This window comes from Octopus bimaculoides, chromosome 13 (genome assembly GCF_001194135.2).
Source record: "Octopus bimaculoides isolate UCB-OBI-ISO-001 chromosome 13, ASM119413v2, whole genome shotgun sequence".
NCBI lineage: Eukaryota > Metazoa > Mollusca > Cephalopoda > Octopoda > Octopodidae > Octopus > Octopus bimaculoides.
This window is the reverse complement of record NC_068993.1, coordinates 19,448,370-19,449,070: the sequence shown is the minus strand read 5'-3', so window position 1 is coordinate 19,449,070 and position 701 is coordinate 19,448,370. Positions and strand designations below refer to the sequence as shown.

The following is a 701-nucleotide window of genomic DNA, read 5'->3' as shown; positions in this document are numbered from 1 at the left end:
TATATACATACATACATATATATATATACAGTGTGTGCTTTTACTGTGGCTGCGTGTTTTAGTGTGTATGTGTGTGTATGAGAGAGACTGTGTATGAGTGTTTGCTTATATACTTGTAACTTAACGGATCAGTAAAATTAACCAACTGAATAAGAACGAGACTTACAATGCTAACTTTGATGTATATACTCGACTAAAACCTTTGAATTCATCTCCTAGCATTGGTGCAGACCAAAGTCTCAAACATGTAAAAGAATATATGTATATATTTCGCTTAGACAAGCGAGGCTATTATTGTGGTGTAGAACTCAATATACGTATTGGTCCAGGTAAAATGTTATATGAATATAGAGTGGGATACATACATACATATGTATATATATATTGTTGTTGTTGTTGTTGGCACTCCGTCGCTTACGACGTCGAGGGTTCCAGTTGATTCGAACAACGGAACAGCCTGCTCGTGAAATTAACGTGCAAGTGGCTGAGCACTCCACAGACACGTGCACCCTTAACGTAGTTCTCGGGGATATTCAGCGAGACACAGTGTGACAAGGCTAGCCCTTTGAATTACAGGCACAACAGAAACAGGAAGTAAGCGTGAGAGAAAGTTGTAGTGGAAGAGTACAGCAGGGTTCACCACCATCCCCTGCCAGAGCCTCGTGGAGCTTTAGGTGTTTTCGCTCGATAATCACTCACAA

The 701-nt window shown here is 40.4% G+C and overlaps 1 protein-coding gene across 2 annotated transcripts in view; it reads right to left on the bottom strand.

Annotated features, from left to right (window-relative positions):
* The window catches only part of LOC106880363 (uncharacterized), a 296,957-nt gene that overhangs the window by 283,496 nt on the left and 12,760 nt on the right, over nt 1-701 (bottom strand). The window lies entirely within an intron of this gene.